Here is a 27072-nt window from a genome sequence, read left to right on the forward strand (position 1 = left end):
ATCACCCTAGTGGGAACGGACATGCAGAATCAATAAGCAAGATCATACTTCAAAACCTGAAAAAGAGGTTGACCGGTGCAAAAGGGAAATGGAAGGACATCCTACTCGAAGTCTGTGGGCATACCCTACAACCTCAAAATCTCATATCGGGCCACCCCATCTTCGTTAGTTATGGAGTCGAAGCCTTATTACCAATCGAAGTAAGAGAACCGAGCCTCAGGTTCCAATATGCGACAGAAGAGTCAAACGGCGAAGACATGATCACGAGCCTGAAACTATTGGATAAAAGGCGGGAGACTGCCCTAGTCCGTTGGCCGCGCAGAAATAGCAAATAGAAAGGTACTACAATCGAAGAGCCAACCTCCGACACTTTCAAATCGGGGAATTGGTGTTGAGAAAAGTAACATTACACACCAGGAACCCGAACGAGGGGAATCTGGGACCGAACTAGGAAGGACCATATTGAATTGTCGGAATAACCGGCAAAAGGCTCGTATAAACTCGAAGCAGGAAATGGCATAAAACTATCGAACAATTGGAATGTGACACATTTAAAGCGGTAGTACTGCTAAGGTACAAACTCAATTACTTCTTAATCATGTTATAAATTGGACTAACATATGCAGGTAAATGACTAAAGACGGATGTGACTATTAGGTCTGAAAGCACGCGTTGCATTTTTATTCCTTTGATCCAATTTTATCCCAAAGTGGGTTTTTTGGCAAGGTTTTTAGCGAGGCAACAGTAACACATGCTAATTTAGATTCGAAGACCGGTTTCAGACCAAAGTCAATGATCGTTCGCTTCAGGTTAAGAGTATCCGAGCCCTCACGAGTTCGACCTCGAATACTGGGGGCCATTACCCTCATATCAAGGTCGTTCGCAAGGGATAAAGAAAGCTTTGTCTACTAAAAGCTAAGGCTTGGTCGTTAGGATTCATTGTAAGGGCCAAACGTTCGTATAAACCGTGCCCACATAGTCCATTCTTTCCATGGCAGTAGTTTTTATACGCTTTTGATCATGTACTTTGCATACTGAGAAATGAAAGAATTTCCACTTTGCTGATATGCATTTTTTCTTTCTCGATCCCGGATCCTAGAGCCCACGGGCTACCCCTACTCGGGGATCATCGAGCCCACGGGCTACCACTTTGAATGGCCCGGGCACCGAATCCCGGAGACCAAACCTATTACGCGGTTCCCAAGTATAAAAGGCTACGGTCACCCTAAAAATGGCTCAGAGACGTCCGAAACCAGAAAGTAAGGCCTTTACAAAAACTCAAAACCTACTAAAAGGTAACCCTCGGCAAAAGCAATGTCTAAAAACAATTAAGCATCTTGGAAACCTCTGATTGTACCGAGGTTTCAAAGCCACGAGCAAACAAAGTTGCATCGAAGTCGGGCTTCGAAAAATGAATGCCCTCTAACTACATTTGATTTTATGCTAAGGCACCAAAAATAATACACGAATAAAAAAATACAAAAAGATACTGGAAAAGTAAAGACACGATATTGCCAGAAAGGGAAATTTCACACACACACACACACACACACACACACACACACACATATATATATATATATATATATATATATATATATATATATATNTAAAGGGAAAATTTCATATATATATATATTCCAAAATATATTTACAAAGGCCCGATAGAACAGCCTCAAAATAAACAAAAAAAATATACGTATGATGGAAAAGGTACTAAGACATCTACGCCTGGTCTTCATTGGGGCCCGACTCGTCACCGGAACCATCGGAGCTTTCAGAGCCTTCGGCACCCTCAGGCTCATAGAGCTCCTTTGCCTCGGCCTCGAGCCTCTTAGCTTCTTCGATCTCGACCGATAAGTCGAAATCTCAGGCATGAATCCCATCGAGGGTCTCTCTTCGGGACAGCCGCTTCATGTATTCAGCCTTTGTCTTTAATCGAGTCTTGACTGCCTCCACATCGGATTTGTACTGGGCCATCATTTCCTCGGCATCAGTAGAGTTTGTGTCCAATTTGGACCTCAGTGCCGCATATTCTCTTCCGAGAGCATCCCATTCTGCGATGGCCGAGCTCAGTTGTGCCCGGAGATCATCATTCAGCTGAGACCACTTATTGGCTTTGTTCTTCGCCACCCGGAGTTGGTTCTCGATCGATGCCAACTCTACCTTCGCAATTTCTTTCTCCAAAGCCAGCAGGTCCATCCTGCTCTTTCACCCTTCGTCCCTGGCCTTAACCTCGTCCATCTCAGCCCGCAGGTGGTTGATCAGTTCAATCTTCTATTGGACCTGCAAAGTTGTGTTGTTAGTCACCACTACTAGCTCTTTATTTTTAGCTTCAAAGACCTTTACCTTTTCAACCGGGTCAGCATGTTCCTGCTTCAGGGTCGAGGCTTCCTTCTGAGCTTTTTCTAGCTCGACTTGGAGAATCGGGAGGTCTTTAAGGACCTCGTCTTATTGCTCACTAAGAAGCCTGTACATGTCCTTCTTGCGGACCTGTTCTTTGAGCTCGAACTTGAGTTGGCTGATTTACAAGCGGTACCAGAGGAAGCTTTCATGGTGAAGCATTGAGGCTTGTAAAACAACAAAAATAGTAAGAGACATCAAAACTTAAGCGGAATTAATCAAGGGGTAAAAAAGTGTTGGCGCCTTACACGGTTCAGCGCATGCTACGCCTTGTTGAAAAGACTTGATGTGCCCACCTCGTTTATCTTTTCTTGATCCTCCTCGGTCACCAGGCATCAGAGGTACCTGGCTATGCCCATCGGAGTAGATAGGACCCGAGCATCCTCCAGGATAGTGAGAACAACCATTCTCTTGCGCTCGGGGTCCACGCTCAGTGCGAGAAATCGCTCCACCAATTTTGGGCTCGAACTCGGTTCGCCAGCTCCTGAGGGCACGTCCTTCTTCGGGACCTCCAGGTGACCCAACCCGAAAAAATCTTCTAATGTAGACATGTCCATTCCATTGAAGAAGGAGTGGAGAGGATCATCTACACCCTGTACTACTTCACTTGACTTCACTTTGCCCGCTTGGGCTTTTCGAGCATGGACTCGGTATAGGAGGGTGTCTCGATAATATCGATCACACCGGTTGCCTCCATCAGAACAAGAGCGGCTTCCTGGGAGGTCGCATCCTCCATCTCCCTCTCGGCCTCCCCAGTCGAAAGGGGATTATCCTCGTGGTCCTTTTTCTCGATAGTCTCCTGCTCCCAGTAGGGGTTGATCCATGGGCAATAAATATGTCGTCTTCTTCAGGCTCATCCCTGAGCCGGTAGAGGAAGTCAGGGTCTGCTGCCCTGGACTTGGTATTCTTCTTCTTCTCCTCCTCCGCCGTAATCCCCGACTGTCCCAAAATGGAGGGCTCGGCGGGTAAGGACGTATCCTCGTCCCCCTCTAGCGGCCTAAGTTTGGTGGTTTTAAACAGACCTATAAATGAAGAGAAAAGGTTAGCATTGTGTAAGTTGGGGACGTAGTGATAACTATGTAGAGAAGAATCTCAACATGATAACGGGCCTCCCATTTGCCCTTTGAAAGTTTGTGCCATGTGCGCTCGGAGTATGGCATCTGCTTGTAGATCCCTTCGATCCATTCCTTGAACCGGGGGATCACATCAGGAACTCGGGCAACAGTTGCATGGCCGTAATACAAGAAATGAGGGGAAGAATGAAAAGAAGTTAATACTTAAGGAAGACGGCACTTACGAGATGTGTTCCACTTCTCGGGGAATGGCTGGAACTCGAGAGGGATCAACTCTTCGGTTTTCACCCGAACAAACCTCCCCTGCTAGCCTCGGTCTCGATCCTCGTCAATGCTTGAGAAGGGGGCCTTGCTTGCCCGGCGAATGTAGGGGAATGTATAGACGGAGTAGGTGGTTGAGGGTGAATTGAGTAGATTCGATGTTGTTCACAAAATGGCACAAAGGATCACAATCCTCTAAAAGGATGGGTTAATCTGTCTAAGGCACACCTCATACCTCTTGGAAAAAGCTAGGATTACGGGATCTACTGGGCCTAGCATGTGAAGGGGTAAGTATAAACACTTAAATACCCCTTCACATGAGTAGTAACATCGTCTAGGGATGAAATACTCCTATTATATAGTCCTTCCCATTTACAGTCCTCTCGGACTATGGGAAGGGTAACTTCAATAACGGAGCATATGTATCTCCATTCTCCCTCGCCTCGGTTACTGAACAGAGGCCTTCTCAAACTTGAAATCATCCCCGATAGAGCAACACCTGGGTATAAAGCTCTTCATAGGAGGCTCGTTAGCCACCTCGGGGGCACCAACCTCGGCACCCGTGGCTAGATGGGACGACGAATGAGCCGCTTGTTGTGGTACTGACTTAGAAGTTTTAGCCATTATAATTTGGAAAATATAGGTCTGAGGAAAAATATGAAGGTTCAAAGAGGAGGTATAAATGAAGGTATGAAGGCTCAATGAACAATGTATGAAGATCTGAAGAACTTAAAAGCAGTTAGAATGTTCAAAGTAAAAGTCTACAACCGGAAAGTGGAAGAAGTGAAGAGGGTTGAAGCTTTTATAGGGGGAAATGCAATCATTACGCAATAGTCAGTCGATGACCAACACGTGTACGATGTCAGAATGACATGACTGATGGGATATTTTGATTTACTCGTCACCTTATTCATAATGTACGAGGGAAGAAATCGGGTTCATCTATTCGTTTCCAATTGTTTCGACAAACCTACCCTCCGGAAAACAAGGGGACGGTCTGTATACGGGTAAAATCGAAAACAATGCTTACCCGATTTCCCGATGAGGAAGACGGAAGAAGGTTACAGATATGCGAGGTTGGATTCGAGGCTGGGAGCCTTTCGCTCCGAGGCCTATCATCGGGCATAATGAAGCAGCACTCCCTGGATCCAAAACGAGCTCCAAGACCTAGAAAAATATGGTAAACGGTTGCGCACGACTAACAGAGGGCCGTGATATCCGTACCCAACCGCATATCACGACGCAGATCTTGCCCGATGATGGTTACAGATTAGTAATTAACAAAAAAGGAAGATTTTTACCTTTTTAAAAATTGTACTAGGGATGAAACACTCATATTATATAAAGGGGAAGATCTTTATATTATAAAACACATTGTAACACGCATACCAAGGCAATACAGATTCATTTTTCTGCTTTCTAGCTATTGCAAAGTACTTATTTTGTTGTTGTTCTTCATTCACAATTGGCTTCGAACCAAGGGTCTGATGGAGAGAAAAACTATTGTTCAATCTAAGTTCGAGTTGGGCATTGACATTACAATTGATTTGATCACTCATTTTGTCTTTAACTCGTTTATCCAATATTCTTGATTATTTGTGTTGAATCTATCCATTTATCCTTAAAACTGCGTAGAAAATTTAATTATTATCTGTTTTAAGGGTAAACACAATCATTTTGTCTTTAACTCGTTTATCCAATATTCTTGATTATTTGTATTGAATATATTCGCATATCCTTAAAATCGCGTACAAACTTAATTGTTATCCGTTTTAAGGGTAAACAATGATTTTTGTTTATGGTGAAAAAGCTTCTTGTTATTAAGTTAACTATATTATATAATGAATATCAAAGTGACAAACAGAGGAATGATATATATATATATATATATATATATATATATATATATATATATATATGTGTGTGTGTGTGTGTGTGTGTGTGTGTGTGCGCGCGCGCGCGCGCCCGCTCCTAAAGCATGTGTGGATTTGACTCATGCTAACCCCTTTCTCGCTTCTCTTTTTCCTATTTTACTTAAGCAGTAATAGAGTAAAATTAAATAAAAAATCAAAGTTAGGGTTGTCGTTTCACAACTTACTCCTTTATAACTATCTTTCAAAGCTTGAATCTTCACAATATTTATTTTCTGCCCGCTAGTAGTAGTTAGTTAGGACTTAGGCTAGGTTGGTTAGAACTTTTCTCCATTTTTTGGTTCTATTGTGATGTACACAGTGCAATCAGAGATGAACTCTAGGAAACAAAGAATTTCGAAGAACAGTTAAGCTAAATCAGGGTAGCAACCGAGATATTAGCTAAGAGAAGAAGAATCTTGAGAAGAAGAAGAGTTTTACTTTCATGAATGAAATCCAAATCAATGAGATCTTTATATGCAGCTAGATTTGATGCTTTCCCTTTCCCTCTATGTAACTAACTTTCTAACTGTAACTAACTTCCTAACTACCTCCAACTAACTTCCGGATCCTTCTAACTAATTGCTTTCCACATCAGCTCACCTTAGCTAAGTATTTACAAAATGAAGCTAATTACATTCATTACTACCAATCATTGCAACAATACCCCCTATAGAAGCATAGTCTTGTCCTCATGACTGGAAAGAAGGAAATCATTACTGCAACTCAGAGACATATTCCCAAGTAGATTGAGAGGCATCAATGCATGTCCATCTGACCAGCACTTGCACCACAGCTTTATTGCCTTTCTTCACCATCCTCCTTGCTAACACTTCTTCAGGTAATGGACAATAAGGACTAGAGAGATAAAATATAGGAGGGTGATTGATGTTGGTAGGTACTTTATGGCATTTCTTCAGTTGAGAGACATGGAAAGTAGGGTGGATTAGAACATCAGCAGGAAGGATCAGCTTGTAGGTAACAGCTCCAATCTTCGCATCAATAGGATAAGGGCCATAATACTTGACAACAAGCTTGTTAAATGGTCTAGTGGCAACAGAACCTGCCTATAGGGTTGTAGCTTAAGATAAACCCAATCTCCACTTCAAAGTTCCTGTCAGATTTGTGTTTATCAGCTAGATCCCTCATTCTCTGATGTGCACTCAACAGATGGAACTTCAGAAGTTGGATGATTGCCTCCCTAGCATCCATGGATCTATCAACCGTTTCTGAAATAGCTTCACCAGCTAGATAGGGAAGATGGAGAGGTGGTTTCTGGCCATATAAAACCTCATAGGGACTGCATTTGTCAGTATCATGGTAGGTAGTATTATACCACAATTCAACTAATGGTAGATACTTAGGCCAATCCTGAGGGCTGTCAAAGCAAAAATATCTCAGATAGGTCTCTAGAGTTCTATTCAAAACTTCAGTCTGGCCATCAGTTTGAGGGTGATATGTTGTTGATCTCTGCAGCTGAACACCTTTTATAGCAAACAATTCTTGGCAAAAATTTCTAAGAAATACTGGATCTCCATCACTGGTTATGGTAGCAGGCCACCCATGTAGTTTAAAAACATTTTCCAAGAAGGATTGAGTCATTGTCTGGGCAGTATATAGATGTTGTAGGCTCATAAAATGACCATACTTGCTAAGTCTATCAACAACAACCAAAATGACATCCTTACCATGGGAGCTAGTAGTCCTTCAATGAAATCTAAACAGATATCAGTACATACCCCATTCAGAATAGGTAGTGGTTGCAGTAGGCCAGGAGAGGCAGCAGCATCATACTTATGTCTTTGGAACACATCACATTTTTTGACAAAGTCTCTGATATCTGTAGCCATTGACTTCCAATAGAATAGGGATTGCAGCCTTTCTAAAGTAAAATCCATGCCAGAATGCCCAGCTTGTGTGGTTGAATGCCACAAATTAATAATAAGTGTTCTGAGTTGCTGATCAGCACCAACCACCAGCCTACCCTTCCATCTCAGCTGGTCATTATACCAAGTAAATGACTTAAAAGGTTGAGTTTGCAATTTGGCAATCAACTCTTGCAAATAAATATCAGAAGTCCAAGCGGCTTTGATTTGATCATAAGGGAGTCATTTGGAGACAGCAAAGAAATAGCTAATAGTTTAGAGTAAGGTTTCCTAGATAATGTATCAGCAACTTTATTTTCAGATCCCTTTTTATACTCAATAGAGAAATCAAAGGTCATGAGCTTGGAAATGCCAGCTATTTGAAAGTCAGTGTGAATTTGTTGTTCCAGCAAGTGCTTCAATGATTTTGATCTATCCTGACAATGAATGGTCTCCCCAAGAGGTAGTGTGACTATTTAGTAACAGCAAATTTGAGAGCTAATAGCTCCCCATCATAGAAAGACATAGCCTGATGTCTGGGTGCTAGAGATCTACCAATGAGCTATTGGATTCCCTTGCTACGTCAACACATCACCTATGCCCTTACCACTTGTATCAGTATCAACCAAGAAAGGTTTGAAAAGTCTATCATTGCCAGTACAGGAGCAGAAATCAAGGCTGGGTTCAACTTCTGGAATGCTGCAATAGCTTCAGAAGTCCAGACATAGACATCCTTCTTAAGTAAATCATGTAGTGGTCTGCATATAGTTCCATAACCTTGGATGAACCTCCTATAATAGCCAGCAAGGCCTAAGAACCCTCTTAGTTGCTTAATATTATTATCAGTAATGGGCCATTTTTCAACTGTTGTAATCCTCTTAGGATCTGTAGCAGCTTCTTCTTGACTAATGAAAGTGTCCTAAATACTCCGCTTTAGAGACACCAAATGCACACTTAGACATCTTGGCATATAACTGGTATTTCAGTATTAGTTCAAAAAAAGCTTCCACATGCTTAACATGATCAGCCATATATTTATTTTATATTAGTATATCATCAAAAAAGACTAATATTATATTCCTTAGTAAGGGTCTGAAGACTGAATTCATAACGTTTTAGAAGGAAGATGGGGCATTGGTTACCCCAAAGGGCATAACCAAAAACGTATAATGGCCTTCATGAGTTTTAAAGGCTACGGAAAAGGTCCAAATATGCCCGTGAACTATTTGAAATAGGACAAATATGCCCGTCGTTAATAGTTTGGCCCAAATATGCCCAAACCGTCCAATAGTTGTGCAAATTTGCCCTTTTTTAACGGAAACAATATTTTTTCTTTTCTTTTTTTAATTAATTAAAATCAAAATATTTTTTTTCTAAAGCAATTTTTCTAAAAAAATTTTTTACTAAAAACTGAAGAAAAAAACGAAAATATTTTTTTTCCAGTTTTCACAAAAGAACTGAAAAATATTTTCTAAAACAATAATTTTGTAAAAAACGAAATAAAATCTAAAAAGCAATCTTCTAAAGCAATGTTTTTGTAAAAACTGGAAAAAACTGAATTTATTTTTACAAAAAATTGAAAAAATGAAAAAAAAATTGCTTTAAAAAAACTGAAAAATTATTTTCTAAAACAATGTTTTTGTAAAAACAGAAATAAAATCTAAAAAGCAATTTAACTGTCTCCAACTAACTTCCGGAACCTTCCAACTAATTGCTTGCCACATCAGCTCACCTTAGCTAAGTATTTACAAAATGAAGCTAATTACATTCATTACTACTAAACATTGCAACATATTGAATTAGGGATGATCGGTATTGGTAGGAAAAATTGTCACGACCCAATTCCCGAACCCGGTCGTGATGCCGCCTCTCGTGAAGACAAGGCCAGCCAAACAAAACGAAGCACCTCTTTTAACAGTTAATTAACATAAATAAGTCAAACACATGATTAATATAGCCATAAATGCGGAAGAAAGCGAATAAAACAAGGGAAACCATCCCGACACAGCCCAAACCGGGGTGTCACAAGTCATGAGCTACTACAGAATCTGCTATAAGTCTACAAAATATAGGATCTGGTACAATGGTCTGAAGATAACATAAGTAATAGAAGATAAGGGAGAAAACGGGGTTGCGGACGTCAACAGCTACCTTGTCACTCCAAGTCACTGCCTGGTCTGGAAGGAATCAGCGCTCAGGTGCGGACTCTGCTATGCCTGAATCTGCACACACGGTGTAGGGATTAATCTGAGTACTCCGACCCAGTGAGTAAATAATTATAAATAATGACTGAAAGCATGAAATCACATAAAGGCACAAGATAATTCTATATTAAAGCAGTAAAATCAGTTAAAGCAGTAAAACAGTGAAAAATCAAATAACTCTCTTTTAAAACCGGTAAAACAGATAATTTAACAGATGAAATATAGGTAGAAATATGCCCCTCGGGCTCAGTATCAATCTCTCAGAACAGTATCAGCCCCTCAGGCTCAGTATCAGTCACTCAGCATAATATCAGCCCCTCGGGCTCACTCTTAGATCATATGGGTACCCGCGCTCACTGTGGGGGTACAGACTCCGGAGGGGCCCCTTACGGACCAAGCGCTATACCAAGCCATCTCGTGGCATATCAAGTAACTCAGGCCCTCGGCCTCATATCACTCAGCATATCCTAACATATGGACCTCGGCCTCACTCAGTCCAGAAAAATCATCACGAGCCCCTCGGGCATCAGTAAACAATAGTGCTCAGCTCAAACAACATTTTTAAATATCATTTAAATCTCAAATTTGAGTAAAAGTGGTTGAGTCTGTAAAACAGTGTAATTCAATAGGACTGAGTTCAAGTAGTATATCAAACTAGTGAGGAAACAGTGATAAAATTCCACGAAGGATTCAAATAATTGGCATTAAGCCCAAATATGGCAATAAGCCTCAAATCATGGTGAAAACAAACAAGTCGCAGTCAAATACGCGGTAAAAACATCAATCGGGACGGACCAAGTCACAATCCCCAATAGTAAATGACCTCGCGCTCGTCATTAAGCGCGTGTCTCACCTCAATATAGCACTACATTGTGCAATCTAGGTTTCAAACCCTCAGGACATTATTTACAATCACTACTCACCTCAAGCCGGCCAAAACTCTAGCTCGCTATGCCCTTGACTCTCAAATCGACCTCCTCGCGCGTCGAATCTGACCAAAACCACAACGAATACGTCACAATATGCTAAGGGAACAAAACCCAATCGACATTAATCGAAAAACATCAAAAATCCTTAAATTGGCAAAACTCGAGCCCCGGGCTCACTTCTCAAAACTCAGAAATTTTCACATCAACGGATTCCTTATCTCGCCACGAGTTCATACATATAAAAATCACAAGAATCGGAGTTCAGTTGACCCCTCAAATCCCCATTCTTAACTCTCTTAAGTTCAAGCACTAACCTCCATTTTTAATCCTTGATTCCTTAGTTTTTCAGTCTTAATTCATGTAATAACACCTTAGAATTGTGTTTTAGGTTCAGAAATCCTTACCTCAATGAAGTCCTTTGATTTCCCTCTTCAAAATCGCTCAAAAACCACCAAGTCCGAAGTTAGAAATGAGAAACCCTTCAAAATTCATGAAGATGAACTTAAATACCTTCTGCCCAGTCGAAACCGCATCTGCGGTCAAATAGCCGCTTCTGCGGTACCGCTATTGCGGTTGACACTCTGCATCTGCAGAACTTCATTAAGTCCCGCTTGGCCGTATCTGCGGTCCAATAGCCGCATCTGCGGCTCCGCAGGTGCGGCTCCCTATCCGCATCTGCGGTCCAACCTAGCCTTGCCCTTTTCTGCTTCTGCGACTTCCACTCCGCATATGAGACACCGCACCTGCGACCCCTTTTCCGCAGGTGCCGAAATACCAGCAACGGCAGAAATTCTGCAACATTACAAGTCCAAAACTCCCCGATCGCCATCCGAAATCACCCCGAGGCCCCCGGGACCTCAACCAAAAGCACCAACACATCCTAAGACATTAACCAAACTTGTTCCAATCATCAAAACACCTCAAACAACACTAAAACCATCAAATTACCTCAAATCTAAGCCTAAGTTCTTCAAAAACTTTCGAAACTCGCATTCGATCAAAAACCCAACCAAATCACCTCCGAATAACTTGAAATTTTACACACACATCCCAAATCACCTAACGAAGCTACTGCATCTCTCGGAATTCCATTCTGACCCTCGGATTAAAATCTCACCTACCAACCAGAATTCACCGAAATACTAACTTCGCCAAAACAAGCTAATTTCTACACCGGACCTCCAAAACCACTTCCGATCGCGCTCCTAAGTCACAAACCATCCCCCGAAGCTAACCGAATCACCGGAAATCACATCCGAGCCCTCTAACTCATAAGTCAACATCCGGTTGACTTTTCCAAACCAAACCTTCCTTAAAGAGACTAAGTGTCTCATTTCCTACCAAAACCAATCCGAATCGACTCGATCACACCAAATACAGATAATGAAGCATGAAGAAACATAAAATGGGGGAAACGGGGCGGTAACTCATGAGACAACGGGCCGGGTCGTCACATCCTCCCCAACTAAAACAAACGCTCGTCCTCGAGCGAGTCAAGAAACATACATGAAGCCTCAAATAGGTGAGGATATCTGCTCCACATCTCCCGCTCGGTCTCCTAAGTAGCCTCCTCCACGGGCCAACCTCTCCACTGCACCTTCACCGAAGCTATATCCTTCGATCTCAACTTCCGAACCTGATGACCCAGAATAGCCGCTAGCTCCACATCATAGGTCAAATCATCATCCAACTGAACCATGCTGAAGTCCAAAACATGAGACGGGTCCCCAACATACTTCCGGAGCATAGAAACATGGAACACCGGATGCACACTCGATAAGCTGGGCGGCAAAGCAAGCTTATAAGCTACCTCCCTAATCCTCTGGAGCACCTCAAAAGGCCCAATGAACCGCAGACTGAACTTCCCTTTCTTTCCAAAACTCATAACACCCTTCATGGGCGAAACCTTCAGCAAGATCTCCAACCATTTAAGACACATCTCGGACCTTCCGGTCCACATAACTCTTCTGACGCAACTGCGTTGTACGAAGCCTCTCCTGAATCACCTTCACCTTCTCTAAGGCATCTTGAACCAAATTTGTCCCCAACAGCCTAGCCTCGTCGGGCTCGAACCAACCAACTGGAGATCTGCACCGCCTCCCATACAAGGCCTCATACGGTGCCATCTGAATACTGGACTGATAGCTGTTGTTGTAGGTAAACTCTGCAAGCGGCAAAAACTCATCCCAAGAACCCCTGAAATCAATAACACAGGCACGCAACATATCCTCCAATATCTGAATGGTACGCTCGGACTGCCCGTCCGTCTGAGGATGATACGTTGTGCTCAACTCCACCTGAGTGCCCAACTCTCGCTGAAAAGTCCTCCAAAACTGGGAAGTAAACTGAGTGCCTCTATTTGAGATAATAGAAATCGGAACACCATGCAACCGAACAATCTCTCGAATGAAGAACCCTGCCAGCCGCTCTAAGGAATAGGTCGAACACACCGGAATGAAGTGCGCGGACTTGGTCAGCCGATCCACAACCACCCAAATCGAATCGAACTTCTTCAAAGTCCGAGGAAGACCACTCACAAAATCCATAGTGACTCTCTCCCACTTCTACTGGGGAATAACCATCTGCTGAAGTAAGCCACCCGGTCTCTGATGCTCATATTTCACCTGCTGACAGTTAAGACACCGAGCCACAAATCCCACAATATCTTTCTTCATTCTTCTCCACCAATAGTGTTGTCTCAAATCCTGATACATCTTCGCGGCACCCAGATGAATGGAATACCGCGAGCTGTGGGCCTCCTCCAGAATCAACTCTCTAAGCCCATCCACATTGGGCACACAAATCCGACCCTGCATCCTCAATACCCCATCATCACCGATGGTCACATCCCTGGCATCATCATGCTGAACCTGGTCCCTAAGGACAAGCAAATGCGGATCATCATACTGGCGCTCTCTGATGCGATCATATAAAGGAGACCGAGAAACCACACACGCCAACACCCGACTAGGCTCTGAAATATCGAACCGCACGAACCGATTGGCCAAGGCCTGGACATCAACTGCAAGGGGTCTCTCCCCAACTGAAATGTACGCCAAACTCCCCATACTCACTGCCTTTCGGCTCAAGGCATCGGCCAATACATTGGCCTTTCCCGAATGATACAGAATAGTAATATCATAATCCTTAAGCAACTCAAGCCATCTCCGCTGCCTCAAATTAAGATCATTTTGCTTGAACAAATGCTGAAGACTGTGATGATCGGTGAATACCTCACAAGATACGCCATACAAGTAGTGCTTCTAAATCTTCAATGCATGAACTATGGCAGCCAACTCCAAATCATGAACAGGGTAGTTCTTCTCATGGGGATTCAACTGACGAGAAGCATAAGCAATCAATCTACCCTCCTGCATCAAAACACAGCCAATCCCAACTCTCGAAGCATCGCAATACACTGTATAAGAGCCTGAAGTTGATGGCAAAACCAATACTGGAGCAGTGGTCAAAGCTTTCTTGAGCTTCTGAAAGCTCTCCTCGCACTCGTCTGACCATAAAAATGGAGCACCCTTCTGAGTCAACTTGGTCAAGGGCGAGGCAATAGATGAAAAACCCTGAACAAACCGTCGATAATAACCCGCCAAACTGAGGAAGCTACGAATCTCTGTGGCTGAGGACGGTCTAGGCCAACTCTGAACTGCCTCTATCTTCTTCGGATCAACTTTAATACCATCGCTGGACACCACATGCCCCAAGAAAGCCACTGAACCGAGCCAAAACTCACACTTGGAGAACTTTGCATAAAGCTTCTCCTCTCTCAGTCTCTGCAATACAACTCGCAAATGCTCTGCGTGCTCCTCCTGGCTACGCGAGTACACCACAATATCATCAATGAATACTATAACAAACGAATCCAGATAAAGTCGAAATACACTGTTCATCAAATGCATGAACGTTGCTGGGGCATTGGTCAGCCCGAAAGACATGACAAGAAACTCATAATGACCATATCTGGTCCTGAAGGCAGTCTTAAGAATATCTGAATCCCTGATCTTCAACTGGTGATAACCCGAACGGAGATCAATCTTGGAGAACACCCTCGCTCCCTGAAGCTGGTCGAATAAATCATCAATACGAGGTAGGGGATACTTGTTCTTCACTATTACTTTGTTCAATTGCCTGTAGTCAATGCACATTCTTATTGTGCCATCCTTCTTCTTCACAAACAGAACCGGTGCACCCCACGGTGACACACTAGGCCGAATGAACCCCTTTCTAGGAGCTCCTGAAGCTGCTCTTTCAATTCTTTCAACTCCGCTGGTGCCGTACGATACTGCGGAATAGAGATAGGTTGAGTTCCCGGCACCAGGTCAATACAAAAATCAATATCCCTGTCCGGTGGCATGCCCGACAGGTCTGCAGGAAACACATCGGGAAAATCCCGCACAACTAGAACAGTATCGATACTAGGAGTCCCAGCTCCAACATCCCTAACAAACGCCAAATATGAAAGGCAACCCTTCCCAACCATACGCTGGGCCTTCAAGAAAGAAATAACTCTACTAGGAACATAGTCAGTCAAACCACGCCACTCGATCCGCGGTACACCCGGCATAGCCAAAGTGACTGTCTTAGCATGACATTCTAGAATAGCATGACACGGAGATAGCCAATCCATGCCCAAAATAACATCAAAGTCCACCATGCTCAATAGCAACAGATCAACTCGGGTCTCCAGACCCCCAATGATCACAACACAAGACCGGTACACACGATCCACAACAACAGTATCGCCCACCAGGGTAGATACATGAACAGGTAAAGCAAGAGACTCCCGGGGCGTACTCAAATAACGGGCAAAATATGAAGACACATAAGAATAGGTGGAACCGGGATCAAATAATACAGAGGCATCTCTGTGGCAGACTGAAACAATACCTGTAATGACAGCATCTGAAGCAATAGCATCGGTCCTGCCTGGAATAGCATAAAAATAAGGCGGACCACCGCCTGATCGACCTCCACCTTTGGGGCGACACCTGGCTGCCTGACCTCCGCCCCTAGCTGGCTGGGCGGGTAGTGAAGAAACTGGAGCAGAAGACGAGGGTTGACCCCTCTGCTGAGATGAACTAGCAACACGACGAGGACACTGCCTCCACATACGTCCAAACTCTCCCCACTCAAAACAACTCTCAGGTGCTGGAGAGTGGGACTGAAGGGAACCCCTCGCACCGGAGTGACTAGCTGATGCACTCGGCATGGAAGATCCCTGAACAGACGGGGCACGAGATGAACTCTGAGCTGGAAGGGCGCTGAGTGAAGACTGACCCTGCTGAGAACCATGATAACCACGACCTAAAGATGCCCCACGATACTCGAGACGGGCCGACTGAGCGGGCCTGAAAGAACGGCCTCTACCATGCTGAAACTGGCCCCTAGACGGAGCACCACTGAAACTGCCAGAACCTCGAGGCCTCTTGGCCTCCCTCTCCTCTCTATCCTGCCGGCGAGCCGTCTCAATCTCACGAGCGATATCAACCGCATCCTCAAATGAAATACCCAGAACTCTCTCTCTAGTCATCAGAATACGAAGATGATAATTAAGACCATCCACAAACCTCTTGATCCTATCACGATCTGTCGGAACCATCCAGGAGGCATGACGAGCCAACTCAGAATACCTCGCCTCATACTGGGACACAGTCATATCTCCCTGTCGAAGCCACTCAAACTGCCTACGCAGCTCCTCCCGGTGGGACTGCGGTACATACTTCTCCAAGAAGAGAGTGGAGAACTCCTGCCAAGTCAAAGGCGCTGCACCTGCCGGCCTACGCCGCTCATATGCCTCCCACCAAGTGACGGCAGCCCCAGTGAACTGAAAAGTGGTAAATGCCACACCACTAGACTCAAGAATCCCTGCTGTCCGGAGCATACGCTGACACTTGTCGAGAAAACCCTGGGCATCCTCGCCCTCAGCACCACTGAATGAAGGAGGCTGGAGCCTACCAAACCTCTCAAGACGACGCTGCTCATCGTCTGGCATAGCTGGAACCACTAAGTCCTGAACTGGTGCAACCGGCTGAGCTGGAGGTGCTCCCGGTGTCTGCAATCCCTGCGCTGCCTGCTCAGGTGTGCGAGCAGTGGGGGTCTGATTGCCTCCCCCGGCCTGTGAAGTAGCAGCTGCGGTAGTGGCTGAAACTGCCTGAGCCAGGACAGTGCAAACTGATAAGATCTGAGCCAAGGCCTCCTGAAGACCCGGAATCATGATGGGCACAGCTGGTGCCTGAACAGGTGCTGCTGGAGTATCTATAGCTGGAACCTGATCCTGGGCTGGGGCAGCTGGTGGATCAACAGGTGCTGCCCTCGCTGCTCTGCCTCTACCACGACCATGACCGCGTCCACGGCCTCTGGTGGCCTCACTGGGTGGTACTGGTGGTCGTCCGCCTCATCCAGTAGCGCGAGTCCTCGCCATCTGCGAGAGAATAGAATACAGAAGTTTAGTTTTCGGATCAACAAAGTCGCACGACAAGAATTTCAAGAATATGAAGTTTTTCCTAAAGGTTCTGCAGCCTCTCGAGGATAAATACAAACGTCTCCGTACCGATCCGCGAGACTCTACTAAACCTGCTCATGACTCGTGAGACCTATGTAACCTAGGCTCTGATACCAATTTGTCACGACCCAATTCCTGAACCCGGTCATGATGGCGCCTCTCGTGAAGACAAGGCCAGCCAAATAGAACGAAGCACCTCTTTTAATAGTTAATTAACATAAATAAGTCTAAAACATGATTAATATAGCCATAAATGCGGAAGAAAGCGAATAAAATAAGGGAAACCATCCCGACACAGCCCAAACGGGGTGTCACAAGTCATGAGCTACTACATAATCTGCAATAAGTCTACAAAATATAGGATCTGGTACAATGGTCTGAAGATAACATAAGTAATAGAAGATAAGGGAGAAAACGGGGCTGCGGACGTCAACAGCTACCTCGTCACTCCAAGTCACTTCCTGGTCTGGAAGGAATCAGCGCTCAGGTGCGGACTCTGCTATGCCTGAATCTGCACACACGGTGCAGGGAGTAATCTGAGTACTCCGACCTAGTGAGTAAATAATTATAAGTAATGACTAAAAGTATGAAATCACATAAAGGCACAAGATAATTCTATATTAAAGCAGTAAAATCAGTTAAAACAGTAAAATAGTGAAGAATTAAATAACTCTCTTTTAAAACCGGTAAAACAAATAATTTAACAGATGAAATATAAGTAGAAATCTACCCCTCGGGCTCAGTATCAATCTCTCAGAACAGTATCAGTCCCTCGGGCTCAGTATCAGTCACTCAGCATAATATCAGCCCCTCGGGCTCCCTCTCAGATCATATGGGTACCCGCGCTCACTGTGGGGGTGCAGACTCCGGAGGGGCCCCTTACGGCCCAAGCGCTATATCAAGCCATCTCGTGGAATATCAAGTAACTCAGGCCCTTGGCCTCATATCACTCACCATATCCTCACATATGGCCCTCGGCCTCACTCAGTCCAGAGAAATCATCACAAGCCCCTCGGGCATCAACAAACAATAGTGCTCAGCTCAAACAACATTTTTAAATATCATTTAAATCTCAAATTTGAGTAAAAGTGGTTGAGTCTGTAAAACAGTGTAATTCAATAGGACTGAGTTCAAGTAGTATATCAAACTAGTGAGGAAACAGTGATAAAATTCCACGAAGGATTCAAATAATTGGCATTAAGCCCAAATATGGCAATAAGCCCCAAATCATGGTGAAAACAAACAAGTCTCAGTCAAATACGCGGTAAAAACATCAATCCGGACGGACCAAATCACAATCCCCAATAGTAAATGACCCCGCGCTTGTCATTAAGCGCGTGTCTCACCTCAATATAGCACTACGTTGTGCAATCCGGGTTTCAAACCCTCAGGACATCATTTACAATCACTACTCACCTCAAGCCGGCCAAAACTCTAGCTCACTATGCCCTTGCCTCTCAAATCGACCTCCTCGCGCGTCGAATCTGACCAAAACCACAACGAATACGTCACAATATGCTAAGGGAACAAAACCCAATCGACATTAATCGAAAAACATCAAAAATCCCGAAATTGGCAAAACCCGAGCCCCTGGCCCACTTCTCGAAACTCAGAAATTTTTACATCAACGGATTCCTTATCTCGCCACGAGTTCATACATATCAAAATCACAAGAATCGGAGTTCAGTTGACCCCTCAAATCCCCATTCTTAACTCTCTTAAGTTCAAGCCCTAACCTCCATTTTTAATCCTTGATTCCTTAGTTTTTCGGTCTTAATTCATGTAATAACACCTTAGAATTGTGTTTTAGGTTCAGAAATCCTTACCTCAATGAAGTCCCTTGATTTCCCTCTTCAAAATCGCTCAAAAACCACCAAGTCCGATGTTAGAAATGAGAAACCCTTCAAAATTCGCGAAGATGAACTTAAATACCTTTTGCCCAGTCGAAACCGCATTTGCGGTCAAATAGCCACTTCTGCAGTTGACACTCCGCATCTGCGAAACTTCATTAAGTCCTGCTTGGTCGTATATGCGGTACAATAGCCGCATCTGCGGCTCCGCATGTGCGGCTCCCTATCCGCATATGCGGTCCAGCCTAGCCTTGCCCTTTTCCGCTTCTGCGACTTCCACTCCGCATATGCGACACCGCACCTGCGACCCCTTTTCCGCAGGTGCGGAAATACCAGCAACAGCAGAAATTCTGCAACATTACAAGTCCAAAACTCCCCGATCGCCATCCGAAATCACCCCGAGGCCCCCGGGACCTCAACCAAAAGCACCAACACATCCTAAGACATTAACCAAACTTGTTCCAATCATCAAAACACCTCAAACAACACTAAAACCATCAAATTACCTCAAATCCAAGCCTAAGTTCTTCAAAAACTTCCGAAACTCGCATTCGATCAAAAACCCAACCAAATCACCTCCGAATAACCTGAAATTTTACACGCACCTCCCAAATCACCTAACGAAGCTACTGCAACTCTCGGAATTCCATTCCGACACTCGGATCAAAATCTCACCTACCAACCGGAAATCACCGAAATACTAACTTCGCCAAAACAAGCTAGTTTCTACACCGGACCTCCAAAACCACTTCCGATCGCGCTCCTAAGTCACAAACCATCCCCCGAAGCTAACCGAATCACCGAAAATCACATCCGAGCCCTCTAAATCATAAGTCAACATTCGGTTGACTTTTCCAAACCAAACCTTCCTTAAAGAGACTAAGTGTCTCATTCCAAAACCAATCCGAATCGACTCGATCACACCAAATACAGATAATGAAGCATGAAGAAACATAAAATGGGGGAAACGGGGCGGTAACTCATGAGACGACGGGCCGGGTCGTCACAAAAATTCATCATTGAGGGTTTTTTTTACGAGTTTTTAAATTATATATACCGACATGTGTAAAGAAGCTTTTATATTATTAGATCATTTAATAAATACTTATATGTAACCCTTCGTAAATAATGAAATCTTAAAAATTAGACAAATTACTTGTTAGAACTTAGAAGAGATACAGAATTTTACATGGGAGTGAATAGGAGAAACTTTATTTGCTCAATTGACAACTTGGGAGATCAATGTTAATATCCAAATATGTTCCAAGACCAAAGTTAACATCCAACAAAAGCAAAAAATTATAATTTTGACCCTATCTTCTTTTCAAAGTCTCCAAAACACCCACAAAACAAATTTTGTTCCACCATCACACTCTTTCTTCCTTAGGCTGCTGCAAAATAAGCTTTAACCTGAAACAGAATCGGTATAGCCGTATAGCCATGGCCATGAATTCTTTTTTTCATCATCAAACTACAAAAACCAATTTATATTTTTCTTTAATGAAGTACAGTAAAAGAAGCTTGAGTTCTTTTTCAACAAGTTTCAACTCAAAACCTTTCACATCCCCATATCAAGGTAACCCTCCATTATAAAGTTGATATTTTTAATGCCTTTTAATTTTTTTTCATTGGGTAATTTGATCAAACATGTGTTGCTTCTATTTATCAATGCTTCTTATATCTGCATACGAGTGTTGGAATATTAAGGTATGTAGTTGAACTTTATTACTAATTGCTTTAGGACTCGGGTATTTTAGGTAAATATGCATTTGTTTTAGGCTGTTATGTCACACGGGTAATCCCTTGTTATGCCTCTGTTGATCTATATAGGAGATACATATTAGTTGAGAATATGTTTTAGACGTTTGCACTTTTACTGTATGTCCTATGCTTTCTCGGAGTGGTTTAGCTTTTCATAGATTTATCCATTTATAAAATATACGATCTTCTAATAGTTTTTATTTATATTTTGCATAATATAGGCATGGGATGAATTTAAATGGAGTAAATTGGTCAATGAGAATTCATACAGCCGACCCCAACTTGTTTGGGACTAAGGAGTAGTAGTTGTTGTTTGTTGTTCTAGTGTGTGCCAAAAAAATGCAAGTAGCGTTCCATAAAAAAGAAGGGCAGCCCGATGCACAAAGCATCATACATTCACACAAGGTCCGGAAAAGGGCCGCACCCCAAGGGGTATGATGTAGAAAACCTACCTTAATGCAACCATTAGTGTTCCATGTTACATAAAGAGAAGACCTTTTTCCCCACAATGAATTCAGACTTGAAAAATGCAAATGCCAAGGAGTGATTCAACTTTGTCAATTATTTCTCAAAAGAGAAGCCAGTAGTCCTGATTCTACTTAGGTATTTGTGTGAGACCAACAGTGGAAGATTTGTGGAACCCCATCTTTAAAGCCAATTCAACATTAAAAACCCTGCTTTTTTAGTTTGTTTGTATCTTTCTCTATGCATTCTGTCGACTCCACCCGAGTTCTAACGACAAGTTATACTATATCTAGTGTAGCTATTGATTGTTAAGACTTAAGACAAATATGTGTGAAACAAGAATCCGCACAGCTACTTTTGCATATAACAGTAAACAGTAAATGCCAACTTGAATCCTTAAAAAAAGAGCATGAGTTCACGTTTTCTTGACATTACACGGAATAATGTTTAAGATGTTTTATAAAGAACAACTTTGTGATTGTTTTAAGTTCCTCTTATCTTTGTAGTAAGATCGGTTACAACTCCCACTGAAGCTTTGTTGGCTTCAATGAGATGGTTCGGGGGACACAGCGGAAGTATTTCATGTTAGGTGGGAAAGGAGGGGTTGGGAAGACTAGCTGTGCTGCTTCTCTGGCAGTAAAATTTGCAAATCATGGTCACCCGACTCTTGTTGTTTCAACTGACCCTGCCCGCTCTTTGAGTGATTCGTTTGATCAGGTAACTGCTATGTACTTCTCTTCTAAAATTGTTCCAAAAGAGGGTAAAAGTTAATGTATTTATTATTTTGTGTTTTCTGTAGGATTTGACTGGAGGGGCACTTGTTCCGGTTCAAGGAGTGGATTCTCCATTATATGCACTAGAGGTATATCTCTTTCTTATGATTGTGATGCTGGAACTTAGAGCAAGTATCCACTTGTTTAAGACAAATATATCATATAGTAAACTGTTGTTCAAATAGATAAACCCTGAGAAACAAGGGAAGAGCACCGTGCTACAAGCGAACTACAAGGTGGCAGAGGTGTCAAAGATTTTATGGACAGCATGGGTCTCGGAATGCTTGCTGAGCAGGTGACAGCACAAGCAAAATATTTCATTTTTTTTCTTTTCCAAATAAATCCCTCTCATTTCATTTGGTTTTAACTGTGCGTGCCTAGTCTTGGTTTCTCGCTTTCTCCTCGTTTCCTACTCCCTCTGTTCCCTTTACTTGTCCAGTTTGCATTTTGCACTCCCCTTAAGAAAGCATTAGTTAGGTGTTTATTTTACTAAATTATCCTTATTAATGGTATTTTGGAAATCTAAATTTGACTACTGCTACTCCAATTAGTTTGGGAAATAGTTACATACTGATTAGGGTAAAATTGGAAAAATATAATTAATTCTCGATTTGCTAAGGTGGACAAGTAAAAGGGAAAATCTATTTATAGTATACTGATACTGGACAAGTACAAGGGAACTGAGGGAGTATTACACAACTACCAATTTAGCTGTGTCTGATTTAATCATAGTTCTTTAAGCAATTCACCATGTCTCTTGTTGTTGTTTCAATTGGTAAAGCCTCTAAACTCGACATTACATGTTAAGGTCAGGTTCAAGTTTATTTCTCTATTGCAGCAGTTGAAAGAGCAACTGTTAAATAAAAATTGATTTTGGCAATCGGCAAAGTACGATGTTCGCAAGATTCCTTGTGGTATCTGACTCTGCTCTTATTAACTTGTGATAGTTGGGAGAACTAAAACTTGGAGAGCTGTTGGACACTCCTCCACCTGGTCTAGATGAGGCTATTGCAATTTCCAAGGCATGTATAGTGATTGTTTGATGCTGTTTTTAGTATTAATACTCCACATAAACAACTGTCTTATTGTTGTCTTATTCCAGTCTCTTTGACCATAGGATGGTTCTGCAGGTCATGCAGTTTCTTGATTCAAAAGACTATAGTAGCTTTTCTCGCATAGTTTTTGACACAGCCCCAACGGTGAGTTGAAAGAAATTGGCTTAATTGTAAAATTTGTTCTCTGGGCTTAAAGTTTGCATTTACATGTTGATACTGCAGGGGCACACACTTAGACTACTATCACTTCCAGACTTCTTGGATGCATCAATAGGCAAGATGATGAAGGTAAATACTGTTATGCTACTAGGACATTATAGGTTATTTCTTCCATCAAAAATTGTTTCCATGTTTAAGAATGAGAACCCTCAAGCCGATACGTCTTTCTTCTCCTCTGAACCATAACTTATTCCAGTGGTTTTAGCATGTATAAATGTGAAACTTTGTGACAGACCTTTCATTTCGAGTTTGTCAAGCAGAGTATTACTTTTGGGCACTTCAGCATTATAAGTACTATTTCGTGTGTCACAGCTTAAAAAGAAAATAGCATCAGCAACTTCAGCTTTAAATTCCATGTTCAACAAGGCGGAGCCACAAGAAAATGCTGATGTAAGCATTAAAGTTGCAATACTAGCTTTCCTGCTGTGCTAATTACTTTGCATTGAGCATCATTTCTTTTCACTGCAGAGTGACAAGCTTGAGCAATTAAGGGAGAGGATGGCAAAAGTTCGAGTTCTTTTCCGTGATTCAGCAACTACAGAGTTTATCATTGTGACAATTCCCACCGTAATGCGCCAAATTCCTTGTCTTCTTATTTTAACTTAAGAGCTAGGCAGCATAAGTTTGCAACAAATCAGTTCTCTAACTTTAGCGTCCAATCATAAATAGCATCCCCCAGCTCTTGTGATTTCATTTAATGTGATTTGTGTTCCTTAGAGTTGGGTTGTCATACCGGCAAGTCCAATATTATTCATCATATGGAGGCTTCTACAGAATATTTTCTCAGGGGTGAAAAATATGGATCAAATTAAGTAATGCATATTAGAGAAACTAAAGAACTAAAAAAAACATTGCTATCATGGCTGTGGAAAGATGTTGGTTTTTGGTGACTTCATTGGTTGAAAAAGGCTGCTTTTGTGACAAGTTCTTGAACTCTTTAACAATTTTCCTTTTTTCCGCTTAATCTTCTATTCAATTACCCAACAAAAAAACCTTCATTTCTTTGTGCATTCATCTTAATCCTTCTATATCACGTGGTGGGAAGATAAGATTGTACAACTTTCGTTGGGGTCTATCTGAGATAAGATGAGTGCAGCTAATTGCTGCATAATTATCTTTCTGTGCTGCTCACCTTCTTTTTAGGGCTTTTCATAATACTTGGAGCACTAGATAAGCAAGTATGCTGCCCTGTGGTATCGTTTATGCTTATTTTTTTATTGTCTCGGAGGCCAGTGTCATTTCTATTATATTTGCTTCTCAAGTATTATTATCAGGATTTCCTTGCTCAGTTAAACACATTTGCCTGTAGTACCTCTACCGCTCTATGTGTACTTATGGGAAACTGATCAATATGAATTGACCCAAACATCTATCATGTAGGACAAGCTATTCTTTGCCTGTGCTTGCAACTTCTTTTTAAAAAATTGTTGAGTGACCTCTTTGTGGAAAAAAAACATTCCGTACAGGTTATGGCAGCAAATGAGTCTTCACGGCTCTGTGCATCCTTGAAGAAGGAAACTGTCCCAGTAAGAAGATTTATTGTCAACCAAGTCCTACCTCCGTCTACATCAGACTGCAAGTTCTGCGTGATGAGAAGAAAGGTAACAGTTGACTCTTCAAATGTTCCGTCTAGCGAAAAATATTCTGATTCATCCCATATCTCCAATTAGTGAATGGTTGATTCTGATCCAAATGATTTCTCTTTTTTAAGTTAAATCCTTCACAATTATACTGCTAAACGAGATTTTTCTTTTGTGAAGTATTAACCTAAGTTACATAAAAGAATACCCTGTGCACAGGATTTGCAGGAGATTCCCTTGCATATCTTTTTTGCATCACCTGGAAGTATGTACTAAAGGAAGTTGAGCTAGGTGTCCGAATTTCTAATAGGGAATAAATTTCTTTTGAATCGTTTATATGTGTCAAACCATTGATATATCTCAGTTATTGAGCAAACAAGATGTAATTCTTTTTAAAAAGACCCTGTAGATACCCTTTTCGGAGAAGTTAGGGAAGAAGGCATGGAAATCCTGAATGTACACTTCCACCATGTGTATGTTTCATTGTTCCAAGATGTCCTCTTCAATGAGGTTTTAGGGGAAACACATTGGTTCTGTTGTCTTCAGCTTTATGGAAATGCTAACTGTTTCATAACTTGTCGTATGGTGGGTTCCGCCAAGTTTTTTCCATGTGTCACATTATCCTTTAATTTCTACATCTGCAACTTGTAACAAACTTTGCACGAGAAAAGTTACTCATGACCAAACCAATACATCATAAATCAAGCATGCTTTTGATTTCATTACGGGGCACTGAGAGCTACTATATGTTATAGCAGAAATAGGATGCCAGATTGGAGATTCACAAATGAAAATGTGCTTGGCGTTGATAAAAGAAGTGGCATTAATTCTTTAACTTGAATCCAAGTAATATGAATGTTGATTTAGATTAGGCTGATGTTTTATGCTGTTACATAGAGAGTGTAAAACGAGAAGATGTAGAAGAGAAAAATTACTAGGATTTCTGGGTATTTTCTCTATCTCTCACGGGAAGTTATTCTGTCTTATGGTACCTTTCCTGATGCAAATTTCAGTCATTTAACAAATGGCCCAAATTTATCTGTCATATAAGGGGTTTATATCATGACAAGATGTCAACACAAACCAATCTAATCCTTTACATCTATATTCTAATCTTATAAGTGCAAATTCAAGAACTTGAAACTTTTAGCTTGAATTAGAAACTGCATTATACTATGAATCTCTAATTTCCCTGATCTTCTCTTGCATAGTTTTGCTGATGTCTCAGTTGTTCTATACGTTACAGGATCAGATGCGTGCTCTTGATATGATCACTAAAGATCCAGAGTTAGCAAGTTTAAAGATAATCCAAGCACCATTGGTTGATGTGGAGATAAGGGGCGTCGCTGGACTAAAATTCTTTGGTGATATGGTTTGGAATTTTGTTCCAAACGTAGTTGTATTTTACAATAGTAGGCATTCTAGTTATAGATTTCTGAACATTTTAGGAGTGAAAAATATTCTTCATCCTTTTTCGGGTAGGGGTTGGGGAGGGGGAGGGGGAGGTCCTAGGTAGGCTTCATCATTACTCTAACTAGGCATTTTACCAGGGAAACGCAATTTTTTTCAATGAGGCAACAGTAGTTAAAAGTTTTGTTATTTCTTTGGCGGCAGATCATTTTGTTAGTTCTTACCGTTACACCCCACCCCCCCCCCCCGCTGTTTAACTCAACTATTCGATTGTATGGCTTTTGATACATTGCATGAATTCCTACTTCTTAGAAGGGGAACACAGGCACCTTTCCGTCAACGTGTGTATTTTCTTGCATTTTCTAATTTGTCTGTGGGCATTTATGTAATTTCAATAACTCCGAGCTCAACCTTATCGCTGACTCTTTCTGCTGCTGGCCAACGCGTGGACTCCCATTTTTGCTATCTGCCTAACTTAACTGAGTGTTATTGTAGAACACTATATGAAAGTTCTGAATCTCTCTGGCCACCTCTCGACGATCTCTGCTTTCTCTCGCTTTACTGGTTTTTCATCTTCAAGCAGTTATTTACTGGTGTGTTTCTCCACTGCTGCTTCTTTCATGTTTAATAAAATGTTGAAAACTTAGTGCCGTATTTTTAATGGTATTAATTTGTTAATCTCCTCAAATGTGAACCTTCTGTTGAAAGGTGTTCCACTGTAATTTCAACGTTACCCGTGATGTTGCCACTTTAGATACTGTTTTACCCTTTTGTTGTGCGTTGTCTTCCCTCAATTTTCC

At 42.2% G+C, this 27072-nt stretch overlaps 1 pseudogene; it reads left to right on the plus strand.

Annotated features, from left to right (window-relative positions):
* The first annotated feature begins 21561 nt into the window (after nucleotides 1–21561).
* Nucleotides 21562–26501, plus strand: LOC109244686 (annotated as a pseudogene).
* The last annotated feature ends 571 nt before the right edge of the window (nucleotides 26502–27072 follow it).

Source organism: Nicotiana attenuata, unplaced genomic scaffold (genome assembly GCF_001879085.1).
Source record: "Nicotiana attenuata strain UT unplaced genomic scaffold, NIATTr2, whole genome shotgun sequence".
Taxonomy (NCBI): domain Eukaryota; kingdom Viridiplantae; phylum Streptophyta; class Magnoliopsida; order Solanales; family Solanaceae; genus Nicotiana; species Nicotiana attenuata.